A 14,752-nucleotide genomic window follows, 5' to 3' on the forward strand; every position below is an offset into this window, starting at 1 on the left:
TATTTATTTTAATACTGAAAAGAGTACTGATACTTCCTTGAGGTAATCCAAGCCCTTGTTTAGGTTAGACAAGGTGTACTTTCAATAAAGATTGGCAGTCGACCTCTAAAATTCATTTGGCAAAGATCCTGCAAAATGCCATGTTTCCATGTCGTGTCATATGCTTTCTCTAAATCAAAGAAGACAGCTATGTGATTCTTTTCTGGTAATGGCGTCACGAATACAGCTTTCAAGACAAATAAGGTGATCTGTAGTGCTTCGACCTTTCCTTAAACCACACTGGGCGTTGTTTATGCGGTCATAAGCAATTGACCATCCTCTACATTGTTTTGCATAAAAAAGTGGTTTAAGCTGTAGGGCGGTAGTTTATGGGGTCGTTATGGTCTTTTCCTGGCTTTGGTTCTGCTTCATGCCAGGCGGACATCGTTTGCTGTGAACGTCTACTTAGGTCCGCATTTGGTCCGGTTCATAACGTTAGCTGGGGGACATTCCGAGGACGTCCGCATTTGGTCCGGTTTATAACGTTCGCTGGGGGACGTTCCGAGGACGTCCGCATTTGGTCCGGTTTATAACGTTCGCTGGGGGACATTCCGAGGACGTCCGCATTTGGTCCGGTTTATAACGTTCGCTGGAGGGCATTCCAAGGACGCCCAATTACGTAGTAATGTTTTTTTTTTTTTTTGCATTTTTACATTACTATGGTTTTAATGCATTAAACCATAGTAATATAAGGAAAAACATGTCTATTTGTGGAAATGGTTTTACCAATAAAAAAAAATAATTTATATGTAACAAATCATGTTTCTTAAGAATGGTTTAGATACTACTCAATATTCTGTAAAACATGGCCTTAATATTGATCCTTTACTGATTGTATTACAATGATCCAACTAAACCTGATTTCACTATTTAAAATGAATAAAAAGATATGATACAATGCAATTGTTTTCATTAAATAATTTCCACCACCATTACTATATGACTTAATTAGGGTCAATTTAATGTGTTGCATAATCTAAATCACAATGCACACAAAATCAGGCAATAGTGGAAGTATCCACCATTGTGCAGTTATAGATTAACTGATTAAAACAATGACAATAAAAATTAAGAACAATGTTAATGTGTTTTTTTTAATTCAGAATCTTTGCAAATTTCCATCAATGAAGTACTATAAAATAATAATTGTTGCATATCCACACAAACACATTCAATCAAGAAAAAACAAACTTGAATGTACAACTATAGCCCAAATAGAAAACGTTTATTATTGCTAAGGGTTCAAAATGTAAGCAAAGCGAATGAAAACAGAAATGCAGAATGACAGGTCCTGAATCAGATGCAAGCAATGACTTCCAAACAGCAAGTGCAGGAGAGGCGACCAAAAAAGATGGGAACAAGTCCAATGCTGAAATTGCTGGAGAAGAAAAATGAAAAAGATACAGGTAAGACATGCATCATCATGTAAACTTCGGCAATTTCACATTCTACACCCATCATTTCAATTGACAAACTGTTGGTCAGGCTGCAAAGTAATAATGGATGGGTGGAAATACATGATTCTCATTTTAAAAAAAAAATCTGAATAATCTGAGAGCCCAAATATATATATAAAAAAAAAAAAACAGGAATACAAGCTTGATAAAAAATAAATAAATGTGACTGTTCATTTGAAACATTTTGTAAAAGGTAGGCCTATAAACTACAAAAAGAATATTGTCACTACAGACAAAAATTGTTCTGCGTACTTCAAAAAATATTTCAACACTTTTCTGTGATGTCCAACACCAAAAATACTGCTGTAAAAGTGTCCTTAAAGAACAGTTGACCAAATAATGAATTATTGCTCATTGTAGGTGAAAAAGACGTACAGTAAAATTTATTAAAAATGCATTAAAGTATATTTGTATTGTACTAAAAACATACTCAAGTACATTTTAATAGTACGTCTTTTTCACCTGGCCACATTGGTCTGACCTGCATTGTGTGAATACAAATAATTTCAGAATAGTATCTCAGATCTGTATAGGTCCAAAGTGAACAGATTTTACAATGGAACAATCTATATTTATGTATGATTTAGCGCCATATCCGCAGCAATGGGTATATATATACCCATTATACTGGGACGGGCTGGGACGATACGCCTATCTCCCTATTTGATACTATTACGATGCCGATACAATATGTATTGCGTTTTTTTTTTTAAGAATTGCGATTCTACAAGACTGTATAAGATAAGTAACATTTACAAAAATAATTCATCACAACTTTCTGACTTATTTCAGAAGCATCATACAGTACTACATTCTCTTGAATAAATATTTCAATAACAAAAACATTTTTTAACAGTCACTTGTCACCACGTAGTAACGAAACAATGTAATTGATAATTGTTATTTTTTTTTACATTATTTTAAGCGCCAAGTTTCTATCAAGAGCTGATTGATGATTTCTATGATAATTTGAACTATTGGATCATCACAGAAATAATGATACTATGAGATTGAAAATACTGAAGCCGTTTCATGACAACTCTCTCCGGGGCAGATTTGAATGTTGCGATATGATTTTGTCAAAGGTTTAATAGACAGACGAAATGGAAAAAGATTGCGTGGGTGTTTGAATCGAGATCACAATACGAGATGAAAAGTGTTCAAAAACAACTTATGCCCACACTGAAAACATTTTTAAAAGTTTTACATTTAATAAATCTACAAACAACAAATAAAACAAGCAGCTCTATGCACTTTTTAAAGCAAGATTCATTTCCTTCCTTATAATGACCGTCGTCAATAGCAACACATTACCAGCACATCCATGTATCACGCACTCTCATTTCATTCAAATACAACTTGCCGTCTTGACTCTTGCGTCTCCGTTTTTGATTGTATTGAAAATGAAATCAAAGATGATTTATTATTTACAGAGTTTGATAATATTGTTGTGATCATCTTGTCTGGATGAGTTTTGTACGCTGAACAAAGTGGATTTAACAGGTAACGTTAAGATTTAAAACATTAATCTCAATTCAATATGTCCCTGTAACTTAATTATGTGGTAAAAAAAAATAGATATAATAAGTGTACAATAAATATATAAAGTTGCATTATTATCTCTTAAATGTCACTCTTAATTGAACGTGTTCGTTCATCTTTGGCTGAAAGTCACTTCATGTTTATTTCAAGTGAGTGAGATAAAATATTTCATAGTAACAATTTGTGCCCAATTTTTTCCCAGATGTAGTTTTGGTATTGGGGTCAAAGTTAACTTGCCTTGTGTTCGCTATAAGTTACAACAGAGGGTGATGGTCACACAAGACGTTCGGCAGATTTGAAGTGTTTCCCCCTATCACAGCGACTTTTTTGTGCATGTTCTGCAGACAGGGTGACCATCCTCGATTAAGTTTCCCTCAGGACTTTTGTAAAAGCCAAAATATGACCACACCTCAAGATTTGGTCCTCTTAAAAGGCTGAAAAATCTCCCGATCACGCTCACTGCCTTCCGCCATTCCTTCTCGAATAAAAAAATAAACAACTGCGTCAGACTGTGGACATGATTTATAGCGAGTTATTATAATCGCGATAATCAAACACGGTTTTAACGATAATTAAATTTTAAACGATAATACTAACCATCAGTACATTTTATCGTGGTTTATAGTGAAACCGGTAATCGTCCCATCCCTAGCCCCATATGTGTTAAACAGGGTTTGACATTAACTTTTTTGCTCACCAGCCACTGTGGCTAGTGGTTTTCCAAAATTACTAGCCACTCAGCATTTTCACTGGCCACAATTTATACCATGGGGGAATAACTACCATATAGATATTTTTAATAGCATCTCATAATTTGTCTGCCGGTATATTAGGCTACTGTCACTTTAAGACCTGATGCACAGATTCATTATACTGTGTTGTATAGCCAATATACTTTGTGCACTTTGGGTGTGAGCACAAAATCTGCAGGAATGAGTAAAATTTTGCTTAATACGCGCAATCCCTCGCCAGAATTCAAGCCCTGTACCACCAACAATATTAATCCGAAGCAAATTAAATGAGTGAGTAAAGGGTTGGGGTGTCAACTCGCAGTCGGAGAGATTAAAGAGCGAGAACACGCAGCTGGTATCGTTTGTATCTATTCTGCGAGAGAGTTTCAGATATTTCAGTATCAATATGTATCGAAAAATCAATATTACTGCCAACACTAGATTGCACTTAGTTTTATTATTACAGATGCCTTTTTAAAACACTACAATTGAAAAATGTAAGGTATATAAAATTCAACCCGCCAAAGCGGGTGTTAATGTCAAGCCCTGGTGTTAAAACAAATGCTAAGATTTTTAATAAATTCATGTTTCGTATTGAACACCCCATTTCCATTTGTTTCACACAGATACATAATACCCTTGCTAGTGTTGGGCGATGTCCCCTAAATTGGCAGTTGACGATGTTGACAGTAAAACATCGCGATGGACGATGATATCGTCGGTGGGGTGGGGCGGGGCGTGGCGGGATTATATAATTTCATATCATTTTCAAAAAACATATTTAAAATTATTATTTCGTTCTTTTACTAACCCAACTAATGACTCGTCGGCGCTTTATCAGTAGGTTGCACGACACGTGAAGCATTTTTTTTTTAGCTTTCACTTAAGAGTTGTGCACTTTTTATTTTAATCTCTTTACATAAATACTATTTTCCACTTAAAAACTATATACTCAATGATGAGCAAAAGGTCGAGGCAGAAATGACCATGTACCTGCAGGAAATGGCCATTGATGGGGAAGAGGACCCGCTGATTTGGTGGAAAACGAACGACAAAAGGTTTCCGCTCATGGCAAGATTAGCACGGAAATATCTGTGCATATGTGCTACCAGTACTCCATCAGAGCTGGTCTTCAGCACAGCGGTAGTGTAGTTACTCTAACCGCAGCTTATTAAAACCAGATAAAGTGAATATGTTGGTATTTCTGGCCAGAAACATCGAAATTTAAACATGGTCTATGGTGAAAGATATTAGACTTCTTTACGCATTTTTCGCCATCCGCTATGGAGCTATTCGATTTTGCATATTATTTTTTAAACGTTCATTTGTGTAGTTCATATGACCACTTTCAGACAAAAGTTATTTGACGTTCGCTGGTCTGGGTTTATCTTAAACTGCCGCTTCAGTGTATAAAAGAGTACATAGCTCTATGTGACAATGAGCAAGATTTTCTGAGACACTACAACTACTAATAATTAATTAATAAAGGCTATTTTCTTGTAGCCTACAACATAAAATATTTTAATCTAAATGTACAGTGTAAGGCATGTAAAAAAAGACAAGAAGCTAACAATGTCAAGATCAATATTTGTGTAGCCTGCCTGACACGGTATTTTCACAGACTACACGCCACGCCTCTGGCATATACTACAGTATTTAAAATAGCATATATGCATTAGTTATATTCTCAATTTAATTTACAGAGCAATCCCTGCAAAGTTTTTAGGTTAACTATAGAAGAGACTAGGATTAGTGAGTCACACTAGCAAGACTCGCAAAAGGGGGCGTGGAATCACGATGGTGGCTCTACATCGTGATGTTGGTCAGCCATCACGATGGACGATGATATCGTCCATCGGCACAACCCTAACCCATGCAGCCCTAATATGTTATTAAAATAGTAAGAAAGCAAACGTTTCAGGTAGTGGTGTCATTTGAATTTGCTTACCTAAAGCATCCTCCTCCAGGAAGTAAACTATGACACCAGGGACTGGAACACAGAAACAAATTAGATTAATAGGCATTAATTGTTAGGTTAAGTGTAAATGCTCTCTTGTACCACAATCCTCCATTATTATTACAATAGTCATCTGTGGGTTTACAAAAAGGTTGAGTCTGGAATAAAAAGCAACAAACTTCCCTTTAATAGGGAAAGAAGAAGAAGAAAAAAAAAAAAAAAACACTAGCACTGATGAATTGTCACAATTAAAATTCAGCCAAACCAAAAGCTATGTCCTGACCTATAGCTTTGACTAAGAGAGGGGATAAAATACATTTGAATACACAAATTTGAATGCACCTCGCGAGAGATACTTATAACTGACATAACGGAATTAACGTTTGTTGGTGAAAGACAGTGGTGGATATAGACGAGCTCCTATTGATTTTCGTATTTTTTTCATAAATTGCGTGTATTTTGTAGTTAATTGTTAGATAAGTTAGTTGATTCATTTAGATTTCATCATAGGTTAAGTTATAGTTATCATATATAGTATTTATATTAGTTATAGTGTACAGTTTGATAATTAGATAGGTAGTTTTCGTAGCTTAATTGACGTTAGTTAAGTTGTGTGTATATATATGCTGTTCATACGTGTTTGTGAATAGGATTAGTTAGTTTATACGAGGTTTATAGCTATAAGTTACTTATTTGTTTGATTTTTCATATCGTATTCGCGTTCATATCATAGGTAACGTTACATTAGTTATCATATTTTAGTGGATTTTAGCTTTCATAGTACGTCGCAGGTCCATTACACCACTTTCTTCGCGAAACCAGTGGAAATAAAGTTAAATTTGAGGTAAGTAACTTACGTGTATTAATATATATTAACCGTACATACATATAAGATACGCTGCGTGAAGTGCGCGAGATACAGTTACAGCTAGCGCGAGCGAAGTGCGCGAGATACAGTTACAGCTAGCGCGAGCGATGTGCACAAGATCATGCATCCTTAGCTAGTGACGAATAACTTTAATCTGTCAAAAGATTAACGTTATTGTATAGAAGAAAAACAAAGTTACTGTAGTCACGATTAAACACATTTTAACGTTCAAATTAGGCAAAATATTTTACCCGCAGTCTTCCAGCGACTCGTCTGCCTGCCGTGATGTGTGCATATCATAGGCGGATATGGCCCTACAACTTCCTGTTCATCACATGGGTTTACTGGCGGGCAGCACACTAAATGCATGCCGCCACCTATTGTACTGGAGTTTAATTAAAATTAGAGTTATTTCTATCTTATAAACTGTTTTACAGTCTATGGTGCAAACACACTGGAAAGTAATGATTCAAGTGGACCTTAAAAACAATAACCACTGCAAGTAGCTTTTGGGCCAAATCAGAATAATAATTCACCTCCCGTGTTTGTAGAAAGACGTGGATTCATGAACTTATTCCTAAGGTCACAGCTGTAGACTGAGCAGACCATTGATTTAGTCTGAATTTATGTATAAATAATGCATATCTTTTTGGAATTATCTTTAAATCTGTATAGCTTACATTATACATTCAAATTAATTAAATTTAAATGTATATTTAAATATAACTTTTAAACATTGAAAAATCAAACTATGAACAATTTACAAATTGTTTACCTGAGAACAAAACCATGTGTTATGTATGACTAAGTTTTTATGCCATACATCACAAAAAATAACAATTAAATTTGATATAAACAATATTAAGTATTATGATGTTAAAAACAGCCAACAGTGTGGCTACATCTTTTAATTGATCTTGTTTGAAATAGTTATGTATGTATATATATATATATATATATATATATATATGTATATATATATATATGTGTGTGTATATGTATTGTGTGTGTGTGTGTGTATTTATTTAATTGTTTATTTCTGTTTTCTCAGCCTTTGTACTTCTGGCCAGTATGTCCTCCAAAAGGTAAGTTCAGTACCAATCAAGTTATATGGCTGATAGTTTAAGGGAAAAACAGATTAAATCTGGAAATGTACTGATAAACGTAATTTATTGAATTATTGGCAGAGACACCAGTACAGTAGATGGATGACATCAATAGAGCGTAAGAGGCAGTACAATAAAATCTGGGCTAGAGTGTCAAGGGCACAAAAGGCAGCAGCCAACAAGGAAACGATCAGTGCAATTGAGACGGCCAGCACTGCTGATAGTGACAGTCACAACCAGCTCTTTGAGGAGGAAAATTTTAGCATGTTTATAGATCCAGCCCTGTCAAGTTCTGATAGCGAACAAGATACAACTACTCTCAAGGAAGAACTTTCAAAATGGGCATGCAAGTTTCAAGTTAAACATAATGCTGTGGATGCTCTCTTAAACATCCTCAAAATACATGGGCATGCAGAACTCCCCTATACTGCAAGGACACTCTTTGCAAATGAGAAGCATTATGAACTTACTACCAAAGATGCTGTTGAGAGTGTACAGTTCAATGTGGCAGATCAGCTCTCAAAGCATCTGAGCAGATATCCTGCAGCTGTGACAGACCATCTGCAGTCACTGGACCTCTCCTTAAATGTTGATGGGCTACCATTATTTAAAAGCTCAGACTTGTCCCTCTGGCCAGTTCTTTGTTCTATTAATTTGTCACCAGCATGTATTTTCCCCCTCTGCCTCACCACTGCTGCATCCAAACCTAAAACACAAGACTTTATTAGTGACACAGTTCAGGAATTGGCAGAACTAATGCAGAATGGTCTGACCTGGGAAGGCAAACATTTAAACATCCAACTGAGATGCATTACCTGCGATGCTCCTGCCAAAGCCATGGTCAAGTGGTCAAGTGTGTCAAGCAGTTCTCGGGCTACACTTGAGTGTAAGTAGAAAATTAATGTCACTTAAAATATATATATATGAAGAGAAGTCAATATTGCCTACATGATTGCTGTCACTGTTTTTTTTTTTCAGCTGTTGAGACTGATGAAGGTAAGACCACTGTTATTTAGTTTTTATAGGTTTAAACAATGTTATGTCTTTTTCACTCAGTTCTTTTTTTTTTTTTTTACCTTAGATGAGGAGCTGCAGCCAAAAAGAAAAAAACAAAAACAATCTCATTTGATGTTGCCCAATGCTCCTTCCTGTGAGTACATTTTGAGTTTTAATTTTTCAGTAACTGAGTAATTATAGAAAGAAGTTTAAGGTTGGGACTTTTTTAAAACTAAATGAAATAAAACAGCAACACAACTCTTTACAACATTCATAATAATAAATGCTTCTTGAGCAGCAAATCAGCATATTAATGATTTCTGAAGGATCATGAAGACTATACTAATTCAGCTTTGCCGTCACATAAATGTATTTAGTAATTAAACTGCATTTAGTAATTTACATTTACAGTACAAAAAATGTAGTAATAATTCACATTATAACGGTTTCGACTTTCACATTGATCAAATAAATGAAGCCTAGGTGAGCAGGATAACAGAAAACTTCTGCATTGTAACATTGAAACTTTTTGATTGACTTTTTGATTGATGTGGTTACAGTTCAATCTGCTTCAACACTCCAACCACAGTCCAGTTCTACAAGCCAGCAGATTCAAGGTACGAAGAAAGACTTTATACACATATATACAGATGACCTGGATAGATATGTACAAGCATTGTGATTCTAACAGTCATACTTTCTTTAATATGAATCAGCTCTGTTTAATCTGTCTTTTTGACATTTGCTATAATATATATATATATATATATAATATATAATATTTTGAAGGGCATAGGCCTTTTTTGTTGCATTGATTACAATAGTGTTATTTGAAGCATTTATTAAATAAATGTTAAAATTGATAGATTTTAATTATACTGTAATGCTGAATGGCTATAATTACTAAAATTGAGATAAAAAATCAGAGAGAGAGAGAGACAATGTTTTCACAATATTTTCACAGATATCTCTCAGCTATTTGATGGCTTGGAGAGGAGAATACTGCTGAAACTTGACCAAATCCATGCCGATATTAAAACAGCTATTGGACTGCAGTCTGTAAACCAGCAGAGGGTAAACCAGCAAAGCACCTCTGCCTTGGACCTATTCGAGGTGCTAGAGGAGCCTTGCAAGTCAGTGGAGGAATTGGAAGAGCTGTGCGAAAAGCTGAAAGCTGTTGAGTTTCGCAAGAAGATTGTATGTGCTGAAACAAATGCTGTTTTATGTTATGCTGCAATTTCTTGGCACTGTTCTTTGATAACTGATTGTTGTTGTTTGTATGTAGATTCGATATCTTTGTCTTCAGAGTGCAGGCAGTTTGGGGGATGGCATTAGAAGAATGCTAAAAAAATCGGAGAGAATTCCCTTTGGGCTGAATACAGCTACAAAGGGAGAAAAGGAAAACGGGCATTTCAGCAACTGCTGATCAATGATGCGATCATACGTAAGTTCAAAACATTACTCAAGAGATCCTGTCTCCAAGATTGCAAAAAGCGCAAGTTGAATGTGATAGATTAATTCTCTTTGATTGAAATATTCATTCAAACTTAGCATATAAATATATAAGTGGAAAATGATCTGTTATGAGAACATGATGGATTTTTAGTACTATCGAGAATAATACTTTCTACATGTGTCTGTGATCTAGTTATACTTACTGTGAACTATAACTTGAAGGTGCCTGCAGTAAGGTGTATCCACACCACAAGATCCAGAGTGTGGAAGACATGATAGCCGTGACCCTTAAGCATGCTCCACATCGTGAGAAAGCAAAGAAAAATGTTCAGGTAAGAGGATTTTGTCCAAAAACTCACAATATAAGTAGGCTTACTTTTAAAAGATTATTAACACTGGAGAGCACGTAGATGTGAATTTGAGAACTTGTACAATAAATATTCATACTTGTACGTGAACATTTACACTCACAGCTCCAATGTGAAAACCTGTCAAATTAAAATCTGAAGTTGAATGTTGAAATTTGCACTCGCAGACAAAAGACAAAAAAAAACAACTATATTCTGAATTTGAAGCTGCAGACTAGTCACAAATGTGAAAAATGCCATTCACAGAAATACAATGACAGTCACAAACTTGTAATATATATATTTGCCTTTAATCGCAGTACAACCTCAATTAGGCACTTCTCAAATCTGTCACTACAATTTCAAGACGCTCTGAGACGCTAACATGGCTTAATGCATTAGACTGATATATAAAGAAATAAATGATATTATCAAACTCAGTAAACACCATACTAATAATGCATTCTACAGAAAAGCAGATGAGCACAGAATATGACGAAAGAAAGCAAATTTGTGTTCAGTGCAAATAAACCTGGTGCCTTTGTTTTATTAATAATGTATAACGAATTGTGTGTTTTTTTTTAATAACTGTTGGTCTATTAAGCGTTTTCAGTGGGAGGGAGATGCTTAACGTACAATTAAACACATTGCTTTGAACACCCTGCCACCCCTTCTCTCTCACCGTCCCTGAGTTGCAAGTGTAAATGTTCACGTAATATGATTATTTCTTGTACAAGTTCTCAAATTCACATCTACGTGCTCTAGGGTGTTGATACTTTTTTACCTTCATAGAGTAGTGAGTAATGAATGCGAGAGTGGTGATTAGGTAAAGTGAAAGGCATCTATATATAATACTTACGAGCCATAATGGCCATGGTTGGTTATGATGTTTTTGGTATCTCTTCAACCAATGGAGGACAGCATTCCCACCTGTGGAAACAAAAGTCTAAATTAGTGAGAAGTAAAAGATTGATAAATGATAGAGAGGTATGGGCAACATATTCATAGACAGTATATTCTGATTTACAGGATAACAAAAGCAGATATCCATAAATCCCTCTGTAATTATTTCTCCATCTAATATGTGAACACAGTGAAAAAACAAGGTTAAACGTCGTCTAATTTTGCAGTGTGAATTATTTAATGTAATGGGTAACAGCCCTCTTATTATTATAACTGAATTTATTGATCAAATGTAACAATTTGACATGAAAGATGATACATACATTTAATAACGTAAAGTTGTCTTAATAAAAATAAATAACACACTGGGGTAAATATCACAAATATGAAGATTTAAGCGTGTCAAATCTGAAAATATTGCTTCAGAATAAATATATTTACACCACCAAATCCCCCCACTCCCGTACATGGTACAGTACAGTAGGCTGCAGTACATACAATTATTTATTTTTATTGGTAGCCTACAATCCGTGCCGCGAGATGTTTTAAAAGGTGGTGGGGACAATATCAACCCTGGCAAAAAGTTTATTTTACTAAAAACATACTAAAGTACATTTTTAATACATTTAGTATATGTCTACGTCTTTTTCACCTGCATGGGTGCTCCAAAAGTGTTTGAGCAAGATGATTCGGTGAATTGCCATGTGTCTAATCAAATATAATGTTTGCATATTTAAGCATGTCTTGCTACTTGGCAAATATAGACCTGTTGTCATTGTTAATATGATATATGAAATAAGTTAAAATTGTATGATCTTTAAGCATTTTTGAAGATGACTTATTTTGCAAACTAAATTATTGAGTGTGTAGCCTATCCTAGCCTAAAAAAGCGCGTAGGCTTTATACTAAAAAAGGTGTGTATCGGCAAGTAAAAGGTCATTTATGTGTATAAAGAGCACGCAGAATGAATGCATGAATTTGTACTCAGTACCAGGAGACTTCCCGAATTCATACATCTCTATGACGCTGTGCTTGTGTCGTGTGTGTATGCAAAAAGACAGTGGGTACGATGCGGTAACACTTTATTTTACAGTGTCCTTGTTACATGTAGCCTACTTACAATAGCATAATTATGCATAATTACATGCAACTAACCCTCAACCAAACCCTAATCCTATCCTAACTCTATAGTAAGTAGCCTACATGTATAATATTACTTAAATATATAATTACACTGTCAATGACACCGTAAAACAAAGTATAACCGCACAATGTGTTCTTGAATAAAATCACTTCTAGCCTAGGGCACAATGATCCTCTGTAGCCCATTTAAAAATATTTAAATTATAGAAAACTAGCTGTATTTAAGATAAAACCTAAAGGTTTAAATTTTGTTACTTTGTTTTAGGTTCCAAGCTTACGGGTGGAATCAGATGTGGAGGAGTAACGCGTTTCAACATGGAAACTTGGCAACTGGACACGCAAACACACACACACACACGCTCTTTTTTATTTATGGAAATAAAAGTATTTTTGTGTCCTGATATTCGGAATTTGTGTGTTTTTCCTTGTTGTGTGTTTGTTCCTTGGTTGTTCAATTTTGTGTTATCAGACTAATGCTACACTATAAAAGGATGTTAAGATGTTAAAAGGACTTCTAGTGAACGTTCCGTAAAGGTCCCCGAAAGTTTTCTAACGTCCCGTGAAGGTCCCCCGCGAAGTCCTGCGAACGTCCCGCGAACGTCCCCCACGACGTCCTGCGAATGTTTAAAGAACCCTACACGAAGACGTTCAGGGAACGTTCTGGGGACGTTTTTTGTTAGCTGGGTGGGATTTTTGAACAGTCAGATGAGATCAGACTTATTATGTAATGCTGTGATTTTCTGCAAGGCAGAAGAAATCAAGCTGAACGACATCCCACTTTAAAAGATCCTCTTTTCGCCCGGCCGATTGCTGTTCGTAATTCATGAACGATATCACTCGGATCAGCAACATGGCAATGTGAGGATAGATGTCCAGACAACACTTGCACTCTGTGCATCGTTAGTGTCAAAATGAGAACACGAAAGAATAAAATGAAAAATGGGAATTGATATAGACATAGACGGATCAGAAGTATGAACTATGCTCTACATTACTGATGATACTTCCTGGTGAACACTGCTACTTCGAAGTTATGACGTCACTTTGTAGGACAATTCTGAAGTTAGCGGCGCATGGGTTCCCTCGATCGAAAAGCTATGCATTTTCCCCATAGACTTTTGGAAAATCGCAAAAAATAAGATCTGTGTTCAACAAAGAGTTGTGACCCTTACACGTTTTGTCTATCAAGATAATATTTACAAGTTAATCCAAAATGTATACATTTTGAAGCCTAAATAAAGCCGTCAGATATAAAATGCTAACGGTAGGCTATAAACGGACTACAGCACACCATGGTCGCGGATCAACGTCATCATCAAGCTTCCTCAAACTTTATTTAAAAAACACGCTCGCTCATTATGATCTGCCATGTGTATGAACACTTATCCACTTTTTCATGAGAAATATTGCCCATTCGTTTTTTCCAAAAATGTTAGAAACTACTTTTGTTTATGCGTGTCTCTCTGAGATTTTTTTTTAAATCTTTTGTTAATGGTTTTATTTATTCGTTTATTATTTTGTTAGTTTATATAAACCTTAATATTATTTTCTTTGTGATTAAGATTATTATGCCTGATCATTGTGCCCCAAATAAACTTTAACGATTATCTTTCACTTATGTTTGATTGTATGTTTGCATACCATTTGCTAATTCGCCAGAAAAAAATCCCCGCGATTTTACCATCTCATAAGCACTAACGTTAGCTATGGCCGTATCAATTTCCAATCTTATGTCCTTTTTCTTAGACGATAGAAAAACCATAGATCGAGGAGAGAACCACTATAAATCTGGACATGTAGAACAGTGCAGATTAGCTGCTGGTTTACTTGCCGGTATTGTAAGGGCCAGCATGAGGGACAAGGTTTATCGAGTCTCGATAATAAAACTAGGGAGAGATGAAAATAGGCTTGTTTGAGATGCGCCTTGCCTCGCCTGAAATGTAGGTGAGAGTAGGCGGCTGCAGTGAGGGGAGGAGTGAAAAAAGTGCAGGCAAGCCGGACACTTCCTGAATCTCGCCGTGTTGTGGACTGCAAACGTCAGCAATGGAAGAGATCGCAGACGAAGTGGATGCAATTGAAATACCACTGTTTTTACACGAAGATGGTTATGATGAGGAGAATCACCGAAAGTGAACAGTGCTCATTACTTAAAATGCCTTACCTTGTTTCTGTTCTGCATTTCTCACTTGTTGCATTATATATGCTGCA

The 14,752-nt window shown here is 35.6% G+C and overlaps 1 long non-coding RNA gene across 1 annotated transcript; it reads right to left on the minus strand.

Annotated features, from left to right (window-relative positions):
* Nucleotides 1-1,006: 1,006 nt before the first annotated feature.
* On the minus strand, nt 1,007-6,896 carry LOC127634006 (uncharacterized). The gene is made up of 3 exons (XR_007969299.1): nt 6,846-6,896; nt 5,718-5,759; nt 1,007-1,417 (listed from the first exon to the last, which is right to left on the minus strand). It is a non-coding gene; the product is annotated as an uncharacterized LOC127634006 (long non-coding RNA).
* Nucleotides 6,897-14,752: the final 7,856 nt, after the last annotated feature.

This window comes from Xyrauchen texanus, chromosome 41, assembly GCF_025860055.1.
Source record: "Xyrauchen texanus isolate HMW12.3.18 chromosome 41, RBS_HiC_50CHRs, whole genome shotgun sequence".
Taxonomy (NCBI): Eukaryota; Metazoa; Chordata; class Actinopteri; order Cypriniformes; family Catostomidae; genus Xyrauchen; species Xyrauchen texanus.